The following is a 12514-nucleotide window of genomic DNA, read 5'->3' as shown; positions in this document are numbered from 1 at the left end:
AATGACTGCGTGAAGCCCCCGTCACCCCGAACACAGGGGAAGCACTGTCGGCCACGCCGATGAGGAGCACGCCACGCCTGGTGCCTTCAGCTTTCTCTTAAGGGAGGGCTGTTTGTCAGGTTACGGGTCTGGCTGAGTTCGATCATTTCCCGGTTGAGATGAGCCCGAATGAATCTTTCACGACAGAACCAGGCACGGGTACCGACGTAGAAGCTGCAAATTAAACCAGACATCTCCATCTGGAACGCCGGTTCCCTTGCGGAGCTCCGTCACCTGCCCAGTGACTGAGCCGTGGGAGGTCCCTGCAGCTGTGCAGCCGCTGGGGAAGCAGCACCCCTGAACGTTCATCGTGCGGTGCTCCTGGGACCCCGAGGGCGACATGGCCTCCAAGCCAGCGTTCCAGGCTGTCTCCTCCAAGTTTCTAGCTTGCCTGGACTAAACCACCGTCTCCTGTGGCCCAGACGCTGGCCTCGGCCTTTCATCCAATGTCTTTGTCCCCATTTTTGCCTCCTCTATTCATTGCAGAGAGCTGAGAACATGTGCTTTTTAAAAGTACAAACAGGACAGGATCCATCCCCGCCTCCCTGGGTTTGAAACCCACCCAGACATCCCACGGCTCGTAGAATGACAACCACATTCCTGGACGTAGCCTCCCACGTCCTGCTTGGTGGCCCTGCCCTCCCCTCGGGCTCCATGTCCCTCCATGGATCCCTGGTTCTCTCTTTTCTTTGTGTGTGTGTGTGACTGAGACAGAGAGAGACAGAGAGAGGGACAGACAGACAGGAAGGGAGAGAGATGAGAAGCATCAATTTTTCATTGTGGCACCTTAGTTATACATTGATTGCTTTCTTATATGTGCCTTGACCGGGGGGCTACAGCAGAGTGAGTGACCCCTTGATCAAGCCGGCGACCATGGACTCAAGCTGATGAGCCTTGCCCAAATCAGATGAGCCCGCACTCAAGCTGGCGACCTCAGGTTTCGAACCTGGGTTCTCCACGTCCCAGTTCGACGCTCTATCCACTGCGCCACCACCTGGTCAGGCGGGTCCCTGGTTCTCAGTGGCAGTCCTCCTGGCTGTCCTGTGGGTGTACAGGGTTGCACGGCCTTCCTGCCATGGGCGGTTCCCTGCTGGAACCCTCCTTCCTCCGTCCGACCACTGCCATCTCCCCCTTGCTTAGCTACTCGCTGCCCAGCCTTTAGCCCCTGCAGACACTTTCCTTCATGTTATAGCCTCATGCCCATGCACTACCCGGCCCTGGCCCATGGCCGATCTGGCCACAGCCCTTCCTCCCTCCCATCAAGACAAACAGGGACCACACGTGTTTCACAGCTCTTTCTTTGCTGACTTTCTTTCATGGCTGCGTGCATTTAAATGTGAAATAAAACCGGCATTGGGCTCCCTATAAAGGGAGCTGGTACTGCGTGGCAGGAGGAGGGGCGGACGGGGCTCCTGGCGTGGGTTGTGAGCAGCTGTGTGTCCTTGGGCGAGCTGACCCCCTCTCTGGTCTTATTTTCTTGTGCGTCAGCCAGAGACGACGGTGCACCCACTCCGCCTCCCCACGGGGTGCTCTGAGGATCCCGCCAAAAGCTATGAAGCCCCTCTGAAAAGGACAGCGAGCTCCGCAGATGGGCCACTGCATCAATGGTGTGTCCACTAATAATGCCACGTGCCTCCTGTCCATGGCTCACTCACCCTGCCCCGGAGACATCCCCGCGGTCAGTGGGTCAGCAAGGGGGTCACTGCATGGAACCAGGACCCGGGGTGTGAGCAAAGAGAAGGCCGGACCGCTGCGTTTCAGGACAACGGGAAACAGAGTGTGTGACACGGTCATCGGCTCTGTGAGGGCAGTGACGTGGCGCAGCGAGCTTTGGGAGGTGGCGGAGAGTGTGGACGGTGTCTCCCCCCCACCCCCGCCAGGGATAGAACTCGACTTGTGGGGTAGGCCACCTGGCTCTTGTTCGATTTGTATACACACCTGACGTTTGTGGATGGAGCCGGCTGGGTGGGGCACATCACAGAGCGGCCGGGGCCACTGGAAGGAGGACCACAGCTCATGTGGTCCCAAGAGAAGTCACGCCACGCAGGGACACGTGGGGAGTGCCCGGTTCCGGTAAGGAGGCAGGAGCAGGAGCGAGCAGGAAAGCCAAGGCCGCAGCCGTGGTTGGGGGCTCTGTGGGGAAGGCGCGCAGGCAGAGCAGACGGGTTAGGATTGTCGGTCGGTCTGAGCCATCCCGGTGGGCACGGGCGGCAGGCGTGATGGCCGGTGGCCTGGCCCTGGGGAGGAGGGTTTCGGTGGGGCAGTGGTGGTTGGTGTGAGAGTTAAGGAAGGGGGTGGTGGGTGTGTGCAGGTGCGGGGTGGGCTGGTGTGCGGGGGAAGGACACGCTCCCTGCGGCACCCTCCGCTGCCTCCAAGAACTGGCTGGCTGTCCCTGTGAGGGGCAGCCTTTGCCCGGGAAACATGATTATTATGTCAGAAAATATCCTCAGATACAGAAAATAAAAAGCATGATTAACACAGCCCTCTATTGACAGCACTCAGACAAAGAAGGAGGAGGAAACCTTCTTTCTGTGATGTCCCTGTGGTGGCACTGTCCGGGGACAGCACGGAGGCTTTGGGGGGCGAGTTCGTGGTGACAGCTGGAGCTCGGTGGAAGGAGCGTACAGGGTGGTGTTCTGTGGTGCTGGTGACACCCACTGGCTGCCATGACGTCTGAGCCTGGGCTGTGGTCATGCTCACCGCCCCCCACGCCCAGCCGACCTCCCTGCCTCTGTCCATGGCTTCTCCAGCCCCACACGTGGGGCTGCTGACTCCTTAAGTCCCCTTTTTATTTCACCCGTGATAAGTCACTTTTTTTTAAGTAGTGTCTGACTTACCATACACTGTGAGAAGTATTTAGCATCCAGCAGAAGTGGACATCAGAGTCGTGGCCACCGCCGTGTCCACTGCCTTAGGAACAGCCCAGGGGCAGAAGGAGCAGACCCCCGCTTCAGTCACGAACTCGGGGAGTAACGCGAAGGGAAGCCTGCCGGAGGTGACAGAGATGCAGCCTGAGACGGTGGCGGGGGGAAGGGACCAGAGGACACGTGGGGTGTGGCACACGGGGCGTGGGCCCGGGACAGGTGACTCCCTGAGTGCGGGGGACAGCGCAGTTCCTGGGCAAGGCTGAGTGTTGGCTTCTCCTCTGGTCAGGAGTAGAAAGCGGCAGGGTCTCGGATGTGCTTGGGGACACCCAGCTGGAACACTCTGGTTGGCCGTCAGAGGCGCGGCACTTTTTTTCTTTTTTCTTTTTGTATTTTTCTGAAGCTGGAAACGGGGAGAGACAGTCAGACAGACTCCCGCATGCGCCCGACCGGGATCCACCCAGCACGCCCACCAGGGGCGACGCTCTGCCCACCAGGGAGTGATGCTCTGCCCCTCCGGGGCATCACTCTGTTGTGACCAGAGCCACTCTAGCGCCTGGGGCAGAGGCCAAGGAGCCATCCCCAGCGCCCAGGCCATCTTTGCTCCAATGGAGCCTCGGCTGCGGGAGGGGAAGAGAGAGACAGAGAGGAAGGAGGGGGGGAGAAGCAAATGGGTGCTTCTCCTATGTGCCCTGGCCGGGAATCGAACCTGGGTTCCCTGCACGCCAGGCCGACGCTCTACCGCTGAGCCAACCGGCCAGGGCCAGAGGCGCGGCACTTTGACTCAGAGAAGCTACGGTTGGAGGGACAGACTTTGGAATGACCCGGGTGTCAGCGATAACTGAAAACACAGACAAAAGTAGAGGGAGGACGGGCTGAGGTTGAGGGGAGGGGTGCTGGGAACCACAGCCTATGATCAAAGGGAATGAGAAGGAAACGCCCGGAGGGGCGGGAGGGAAGCCGCAAGTGACATTCAGCTGGACACCTTCCATTGATCCTTTGTGCCACACTCTCCTGTGCTGCTCACCAGCTCCGTGTCCCAGGAGGGCCCTGGATTCATGGACCCCATGCCCCTGGCCACCCACCTGGGTTTGGCTAACAGGGCGCACTTTTAGGCACAGAGCAGATGGGGAAGGTTGTGATATTTATCCCACGGTTTCCTCTCAGGAGTCACTAGGCTGGCGGAGGCCCTCCAACAAAGACATCGTGCTCCAGTGGGGCGCCTCTCCTCACCTCTCTCTCTCTATCTCTGGGTTCCAGAAGCTGTTCCATCCCTAGCCCCTGAGGCCCGGAAGGCCCCCAGCTCCAAGCCCGGCACCCTGAGTGTTCCTTACACGCTGACCACACCTCTCTGAAGAGCCTCTTCCCTAAATTCTCCTCTGGTGCCATTTTGAACATGCCATCTGTTCCCCTTGGAAACTGATATGGACATCTGTCATTGCTTTAAAAAAGAAAAAGAATATCTATATCTATTCTACACTCTATTCCTCTTTCCATTTCTGCCCAAGCTGCCACTCCCCATGGTCACTGCCGCGAGGAGGGGGGGGGCATATCTCCCAGGATAGTGTCACCCCAAATGGAGAGTGACCCAGGAGGTCATGCTGGGTGCAGATGCCCCTGTGGGTGTGTCTGTAGGTCACCAGCACAGTTCAGAAGGCGGGAAGCACCTTGCTGTCTGGAACACATGTTTGATACTCCATTATGTTTTAGAAACTAGTAAAAAGAATTTTAAAACCTGGCTCCCCCGTCCCTTCCTTTCTGTTTGGCCCTAGGTCACAGTTCCAGGTCCCTCTGAGCTCCGGGTGCATTGTGAAGCCCCTCCCAGGGTGTTCATGGCTTCCTACATTTCAGTGAGGCAGGTGTGGGCTCAGCACCCCCCTCCCCCGACCAGGGCTGGGGTATGGCTAGTCCTTCCCACCTGTAGCAGCTCCTGTGCCCAGCAGGCGACAGGCCAGACGTGCTCCATCCGGGGGGCCTTGGTGAAGAACTCCTCCTCTCTCTCTCCCCTCTCTGTGTTCTTTTGGTACCAACTCCGTTTCGTTGTTATCTGAGTTTATCTTCTCTGTAACCGAATGAAGCGGATGTGTGTCCCTAAACCGTCACAACCGATTATGGCGACAAACTCGCAAGCCGAAGAAGAAGCTTCTAGAAGCACACAGACTTGTCACTCCATCCATGGTGTTTCTGTTGAAATCAGGAGAGGAAGAGGGGAAAAAAAAAACATGGTCATCGAAGAAAAGCAGGAGTCATTCTGGCTAAATTGTTAAACAGTCATTGCCTCAAAAAAAAAAATCTATTCCAAAAAGAGAAGAAACCAACCAAGAGGTCTGTGCGTCAGCAGGAAGGAAGTTGTCCGGCGGGGACTTTGCCAGAGGAAGGACCCGGGGTCGGGGACATGGGAAAGAAGGCGAGATGGTAGCAGCTTCCGGCTCGATTGCTCCTCATGTGTTCAGATCATGGGCGAGACGGCTCGTTGTGAAGTTCAAAAGCCCTTTTGAAAGCTGTTAGCTGATGCTGTAAAGTCAGAACTGTGCTTTGCCAATTTGATACGAATTGTCCCCTGCTCCCCCACGCCTCTGTCATCCAGATGACGCCCATGCATGTCATTTCATCCCCTGATGTCGCAGGAGAGCTGTGGGCCATTTTCCACGTCAAAACCTGGCAGGGCAGGAGACACTCCGGTGGCTGGGAGGAAGCTGGGAAGGCACGTTGAGGCAACAAGAACAGCACCAGGAGCTGCGGTTTTCCCAGCCTTGTGTGTCCCCCAGGGGCCTGGGCCTGTGAGCAAGACCCTGATGACTTTCCTGTGGCCGACCTCGGCCTCTGCAGGGGAGCGCCCGGGAGACACGCTGGCGGTGTTCACAGCCAAGGGCATCTGCAGAGTGAGCAGCGTTCCTGCTGCCTGAATTTGGTTCCCTCAGGGCAGACCCTTCTGGGGTGACCGCCCTGTGCCCCCAGGTGACATTCATCTGAGTTGATAAACATTGCAATGTCACTACTGATGGTGTTCGCAGACACGTTCGTCATACGTGTGTGTAGCTGTGCACGTGTGTTTAGGATTCCTGTATGGGTGGGTGTGTTTCTGTGGTTACTGAGGGGGCTGTTCCTCCAGGTTGCAGGCGGGTCATAAGGAAGGCTCACCTGAGTGACCCCCATGACTGCACACCCCACTGTGTGAGAGGCGGGAGTCAGCGCTCCTCCCCTCCCCGGAGCTCAGACACTGATGTCACATCTGAGCATCAGGGCAGCATCGGCGGGGAGTCTGCCTTTGGGGAGCAGGTTCAGAGCCTCGTCCAGGTGACTGCGTGGGGTTTGACAGCACGGGATGCCCGGGGCATTGCCTGCTGGGCCAGCTTGACATCTACAGCCCTGAGACTGAGCCTTCAGCTCCTAGTGACTCTGCTGAGCGCTGTCATAGGCCAGACAGTGTGCCCCTCCCCCAGGCTTCATATGTCGCAGTCCTAACCATGGCATCTCGGGATGTGACTTTATGTGCAGAGCCTTTACAGATGTGACTGAGGTGAAATGAGGTCACTAAGGTGAGCCTTAAGCCAATAGGACTGGGGTCCCTGTGAGAAGGAGACCAGGACAGGGACACACACACACACAGGGAGAAATCAGCCATCTACATGCCCAGGAGAGAGGCCTCAGGGGGACCCAGCCCTGCCCGCTCCTGGATCCCAGACTTCCAGCTGTGAGGACACGATTTCTGCTGTTTAAGCCACCCACCTGGGGTGCCCCGTGATGGAGCCCCAGGTGGACTGGCACAGCTGGTAATGAGGTCTCCGTGGAGGACGGGTCAGTGCCCTCAGCAGCACGTGTGCCAGGGGAGCAGGGGGCCAGGGGACCAGGTGGAAGGTGAGGAAGGGAAGGCGGCCAGCACGGTGACTTGTGCACTGCTTGGCTGCCCTGCAGGGGCACATGCATGTGAGAGGCAGGGTGGGCAGCAGAGCTGGCCTGTCCAGAGAGGAAGGCCGTGAGGCAGTCACAGGGAGCAGGAGGACGGAGGGCCTCTGACCCCACAACGGTCCCGGGAAGGTGTCCTCCTGCCAGACCCCAGGGTGAATGTCAGCACTCCCTCTGCCATCTCTAGATTCAGGGCCCCCGGCGGCCACCCGCCTTCAGTTTTAGTTTATCTACAGCGGCCATCCATAGAATGTCTGTCCTCCCAGGTAACTGCCTGCCCGTGGGTCAGCCCTGCAGCCTTTGTGTGTCTCACACTTATCTCTGACCTCCTCCATGAGCCTTCAGGGGAGCTCTGGCCTCAGCTGAGCCGCTTACCCCCTCCCTTGGGGGTTTGGAATCAGCAACCAGATCTGTCCTTTCTCGGAGTGCGAGTGCCCTCGTCCAAGCCCTGCCCTGCACCCAGAGGGGCCTGGCATTCTCAGACGGGCCTGGCGGTGCAGAAGCGGGAGCCACTGGGGCCCCGAGCGTCCGCCTCCGAGGTTCCTTCCAGATCCCCTGCATGCCCGCTCCTGGGTCCGGGAGGCGACCGGCAGCTCTTGAATAAACATCTGCCTCTGCCCTGAGTCCTGGTGGCTCTCGCCCGTCATGCTGGCTTTAATCGGCTTCCGTGACTTGGAATCCTGGTGCCCCAATTAGTTCTGGCCGAGCTCCAGCGCGCCTTTATCCTGGGAGCAGGGGCTGGTAGCAGACAGCGCCAGGACAGGATTGATTTCTGGTCTGTCTGCCGTTGGAGACATGCCTCGGTCCATCTGAGTGGTCTTGGTAGCCCACAAACCCGCACTTCCCTGACCCTTGCCCTTTGCACAGCCCCACTGCGAGCGGAGGGCGGGAGGGAGGGTCTCAGGAAGCCATGGGATGCCACCCTGTGCCACCTGCGTTCTATACTCTGGGTGTTCGTGACCTCCAACACAGAGGTGGCTGCCAGGTGGGCCCCGGCGTCTCTCTCGAGAGCACGCAGCCAATCAGCCACAGGCACCCCGCGGCAGGTGACGAGCAGAGCTGCTCTCTCGGGGGTCAGCTCCTCTGTCTGTCTGGAGTGTTTATTCTGCTCAGAAGCGGTGGTCCCCCACGGGCCGCCTGGGCTGTGACTTCACACCCCCTGCTAAATCGCCCTCCAGCCCCCGGGGCCTCCCTCCCCCTACCCCCTCCCTCCCTCCCTGACACGGGTCCTCTCCCACATGTCCCAATGTAATAATATGCAACGGAAGCGAATATTCAAAAGACACTTTCGTTTCAATCAGGTTTGGGGGACAACATGTCTGACACGCCACTTGGCACGGTTGATAAAATGTTTGACATTTCCCAGGGCCGCCGTGGGTCCTTGTCTAACAGCCCCGCGTTCAAATGCCACTCCAGAGTCCCCGTCTCTGGGTTTTAAAAAGCTCTTGTCCTGCGAAGTGTTATCCTTACTAAAAATATTAAGCAGAATTTTGATCCGCTCAGACGCGGCATGTCGTCTTGCTAGAATACCAATCACCAGCCCGGGAGGACGGAGGAGGTCAGATCTCTGCTCCTGGCTAGAGGCGTGCTGACAGGCGGAGGGGATGGATGGACCGTGGGGGGGCCCTCCCTCACCGTCCTGGTGTCCTTGCGTCTGCTGGGTCTTGCCTGGGACTCTGTGCAGCTAACACTGACCAGGAACCAGACAGGATGACGAGGGTGGGTCCCGAGAGCAGAGGGTTGGCACCACGTCCTGGCCATGTCGGAAACACCACTGGTCAGCTGCTCCCAGGCCTCTTGCTACCTCTGTGTTGGGATGACCGGCTCCTCTGGGAGGCCAGTGTAAACAAGCTTGCATCCTTTGAGAGCTGTTCAAGCTCATGGGCCTGAGTGTAAGTCAGCTAAATGCAAAAGCAAACTCCCTGTGAGTAACCCGAGCTTGGATGGTGGAGCTTACGAGGTCATCATTGTCTCATGTGTCCTCTGACTTACTCCTTGATGCTTGAATACGTATAATTAGCTGTTGCCCTTAACACACTCTGAGAGGCCGGGGAGAAAACCAGCGTGCCTCTCCCAGTCTTACCTTCCCATCTTCTCTGCAGCCGCGTGTTTGGGTGGGCGGCTGCTTACAGGAAACCCCCGCAGTACGCAGGGGGAGTTCAAGGGATCAGTCAAGCAAGGGAACCTTGGCCTTGAACTCTCAGGATTTACGAGCTCCAGAGCCAAGGGAGTGCTGCCCCTTTTGTGGAAGGGGCTCCCAGCACTGGGAGGGTGCAGGTCCGCCCCGTTGGAGGGACCCAGATGGCCTGACTTTGTCACACAGGTAACAGGGAGCGGTTGAAGGTTTCAAGCAAGGAGCGGTTTTGACATGGCATTGGTAAAAATGGGTCGACCTGGTGATGCTGGGTGTCGGGTACGAGACGGCTGGGCAGGGACGGCCCTTGCCCATGAGACCTTGAACTGCGGGGCTCAGGCGTGCGGATGGAGACTGCAGGGATGTGCGGTTGTGTGAGCCTTGAAGGAGGACCTGTCCGGTTTAGCTGTGGGGTCCAGGAGGCAGAGATTCTGGAAGGCATCCCAGGCCTGCCTGGGTTCATGGGGACAGCAGAGACAAGGATGGCCAGTGAGTGTGAGAAGGAGGCTGGTGGCTGGTGGCTGTGGGCTGGACTGCCATCCACGGCCCTCGGGTCGGCTGACGGTGTCCCGGAAGCTGAGCCCGGGAGCTGACAGGACCACGGCAGCTCCCGTTCCTCTCTCCAGCCCTCCTAAGTGAGGGCAAGTGAGTGCCCTCCATCGCCCTGTGCACGACATGACTCCTGTGCCCTGGGTGAAGACCGGAGCAGGTGGCCTGGGTGGGGGCGTGTGTGTGTGTGCCCCGGCACGCTCATGCTCCTCAGGACCGGGAGGGTTTCTTGGGACACAATTTAGATTTGTAGCTCAGATTATATTCAGAGGAACTTGGCCATGGGAAATGTGGGTTCCATGTAGTGATTTGGCTTAGGGAGAAGACGTGTGTGTGTGTGTGTGTGTGTGTGTGTGTGTGTGTGTGTTACAGAGGGGTACACAGGAAGGATGTAGTGAAACATGTCATTAGGGGCAAGCACATGGGGTTGAGGAAGGGGACCGAGTGTAGGAAACCGGGGGGGGGGGGGCGCAGCTGCCTCCCCGCCCCCTGCCCCCCGCCCCCGCCACGTGCCTCCAAAGGCACTTCAGCCGACTCCATCTGATTGCACCTCTCCAGCCCCTCTCACTCAGACGGAATAAGTGTGCAGCAAACTCTTCTGCCTAATGAGGATGTAAATGCTCAACTTTGGTGTAGACGTGAGCCAGTCGTGTCGGCGTGACACTCATTTCCAAGGGCTCAGCTGGCACCAGATGCGACCCTGGAGGCGGGGGCTGTCCCGCCTCCCTCCTGAGTCTTTGCAGGAGACCCAAGTGATGCGGAGCTCCCGGGGGAGTGAATAATGACATTGTCAGGATAAAAGCCTCCTGGCTCCGGGTCCAGCTGGCTCACTGAGTCCCAGAGCCTTGACCAAGTGTCTTCTGGGTGCGGGGAGACAGGGGCCCAGGGGTGCGTGCTCCGTGTGCCCGTGGACAGTGTGGCTCTCTGCAGTGGTGACTCGCAGCACAGCACAGAGCCTGTTGGATGGTCGGGGGCTCCCTTCCGCCTCCGCTGAGCAGTGTGACCTTGAGCAGAGGACGTGACCTCACGAAGCCTCCACAATCACACCTGTCTCTAGGAGATGTTGTGAGGGTTCAAGGAGTGACAGGTGCAGGACACCCAGCTCCGTAGTCACTCAGCTAACCCAGCGAGCGGCCCCCTCGCAGGCCCGCAATAACGACCTGCTCTGGGAGTGCCAGCGCTGAGCTCAACGCACGTTTCCACATCTTTGTTCTAAGTTGTCTTATTCAGATGTTTCATTAGCGCAAGCCTCCTGCAATCATTTTGAGGAGGAGGTTTACAGATCTCACACAGTGCGCTGTCCTCCGCGTTTACAGAATCAAGGGCTGCGGGTGTTCAGAGAGGGGCCGTGGAGTGCACGTGGGCAGGAGGAAAGCTGGGGGCGAGCTGAGGGCCCAGCGGGGTGGGCTCTCTGAGCACACCCACGCCTGCCCTCGGTGGTGTATCCATCGGAGCACCCTGCTCGTCCCCGCAGGGCCCTCTCCCCAGGCCTGCCTCCTGAGTGCTCCCGGTGCCTCCTCCCTTCTGCACGCCTGATCTGTGCAGGAGAGCAAGGCTGCTGGGTAGTCTTGACCTTGGTTTTCCTCTTCTTTGGGGCTCCCTGCCCAGAGCTGGCTGCACGACAGGACCTTGTGTTCCTGTTGGTTGTACCAGGATCACAGATCACGCTAATGGCCCCGGCACTCAGGGAGGCTCCTCACAAAACCCAACACGACCCAACCCAGCTATGTGGGGGTGCTCCCACATAGCGCTGAGTTTAACCCTCGCATAGCCAAGGACAGGAGATTTGTTCTCGTCCCCGTTGGATAGGAGGGGGACACACATGGGGCGGGGAGGGGTTGTCCCTTGCTCAGCTGCCAGCCAGGATGCAGGAGATCATGTCCAAACTTTCCCTGGACTGCTGACGACGTCACTGGGTCCCCTCGTGGCCGCTCTCCTGAGTCAGTGGGAGGAGTCCTTGGATTCCCGGAAGTACCAGAAGGCAGAGCTCACAGGGAATGCACAGATATTCCAGAAAATGAAAAAGGCGGAGGAAAACCTCATCTCACGGGGGACAGGAGAAGTCGGTGGTCATCCCAGGGGGTACTGGGGACTCCTTGGATGTCCCCAGCCCCTAGGCATACCAGGCTATCGTGAAATGTGCTCTATGACAATAACGGTCTTTATCTGCATTTTCTTTTTTTTGCTTCTGACTTCACTGCCCCTCTCATGTGGATTCTGAGTCTGCTGCTGCCTTCCCATCATCGCTGTGACCCTGTACAACGACCCTTCATGGTGTGGGTGCTTCAGGACCCACTCAAACGCTCTCCTCCGATCGGATGTTTAATTCTTCTGAGTAACCCTGGTGGGAACCTCATGTCTAATGTGTTCCCTGGCTGTGACTTGACCTGCAGGAGTCAACCCAGTGAGAACTTATTGGGTGGGTAAGTGGGGATCTACTCTGGGCCAAGCCTTGTACAATTGGTGCCCTGATGCAGTGTCATGCCCTACTTCCCTCACTAGGGGGCAGCAGGCCTTCCTTCCTGACCTTACCACAGCAAGTAACACATGCTTCCCAGGGGGACACACTGTGGCCGTAGCCGGAGTTTATAAAGAAACCATGGCATCCAGGAGACGCCGTTTTGGTGGCACAAACTATCCTTTTCCCCACTGGTTTCAAGATATTCCACCACAGGAACCCGGGCACCAGCCACTCCCTGGCACCTCTTCCAGACTGACCTCTCTGAACAGACACAGAGCCTACATTTCCTTTCGAAGGTTTGTATGCAGATAATTGTTGACTCCGGGAAACGTTGCAAAAAGAGTGCAGAACATTCTCTTAGACCCCTCCACCCAGCCGTCCCCGACGCTACCTAACCAGAGTACGGGCAGGAAACCAGGAAGTTAACGCGGGTACCGTACGAGGAGCTTGAGCTGCCTGAATTTCTCCACCGATATTCTCCTCCGGCTCCAAGATCCCACGTTGCATTCGATTGCAAAGCAGGCTTAATGGGCCGCCACGTAACGGGACCACGTGCTTCTC

The sequence above is a fragment of the Saccopteryx leptura genome, chromosome 3, assembly GCF_036850995.1.
Source record: "Saccopteryx leptura isolate mSacLep1 chromosome 3, mSacLep1_pri_phased_curated, whole genome shotgun sequence".
In the NCBI taxonomy this organism is placed as follows: Eukaryota; Metazoa; Chordata; class Mammalia; order Chiroptera; family Emballonuridae; genus Saccopteryx; species Saccopteryx leptura.
Note: the sequence above shows the minus strand (reverse complement) of the source record.